We start from the raw sequence: 1,142 nt of genomic DNA, 5'->3' as shown, positions 1-1,142 counted from the left end.
ATTTCCAGGAGAATTTGTCATCAACTATGACACCTAGAAATTTAATTTCATATACTCGTTCTATATTAGCTCCCCCAATTTTTAATTGAAGTTCATTATCTAGTCTACGATTCCCAAACACCATAAATTTAGTTTTATCCAAATTCAGAGATAATATATTACTGTCACACCATTTCTTTATCTTCTCAAGTTCCTGTGTAACCCGTCCAGAGAGTTGCTGTAGGTTTTCACCAGATGCCACACACACTGTACATACCTGAACATACAGTACTTGTGTGCATCAGTATCCAAGGATGGCCACCAAAAGTGGCATTTCAGGAGGGTAATGGTATGGTGAAACCCAGGGTAATAAGCGAATTGAGTGTTGGTGTCCATTGCAGTACCTGGGAGCAAACAGTTTCAGGTACAAACAGCTGGCCAGGCCCTGTACCTGGATTGGGCTGGTCCCTTTGGGCTTCTCTCACAGTTTGTTCAATCTCCCAGGTGATTGCAGCAGTGACACAACAAGAAGGAAGAATGGGCTTGGGGTCTGAGGAGTCATGAGTTGAGCCAAACTGGTGAGACAGAGCATCTGGTTTTGTGTTGCGCGAGTCAGGATGGAAGATAATAGTGAACCGGAAGCGGCCAAAAAATAAGGACCACTGGGCTTGTTGGGAGTTCAACCGTTTGGCAATTTGTAAATAAGCAAGATTTTTGCTGTCTGTCTACACACTCTGTGCCCTCAAGCAAGTGTCACCACTCCCCCAAGGCTAGTTTGATGGCCAGGAGTTCCCTATTACCCACATCATATTTCTGTTCCACAGGACTTAACCGTTTAGAAAAAAAAATGCACGTGGATGGAGGGACTGATCCCTCTCTGACTGTTGTGAGAGCACTGCTCCTACCCCAGTATCAGAGGTGTCTACTTCCACAATAAACTGTTTAGCAGTGTCTGGTTGAAAGAGAACCGCGGTAGTGAACCTTTCTATTAGCTGCTGAAATACCTGTTCTGCTTCCTGTGACCATGTAAATTTGAACAGAGTGGGGGTGTATCTTATCTAAGGTGTGGCTACTGAGCTGTAGTTCAGGATAAACTGGCAGTAGAAGTTAGTGAACCTTAAGAAGTGTTTTAGTTCTTTACAGTTTTTGTGGCGGGGGCCAGT

This window comes from Monopterus albus, unplaced genomic scaffold (assembly GCF_001952655.1).
Source record: "Monopterus albus unplaced genomic scaffold, M_albus_1.0 scaffold522.1, whole genome shotgun sequence".
Classification (NCBI taxonomy): domain Eukaryota; kingdom Metazoa; phylum Chordata; class Actinopteri; order Synbranchiformes; family Synbranchidae; genus Monopterus; species Monopterus albus.
The sequence above is the reverse complement of the archived record's forward strand: the minus strand, read 5'-3'. Positions refer to the sequence as shown.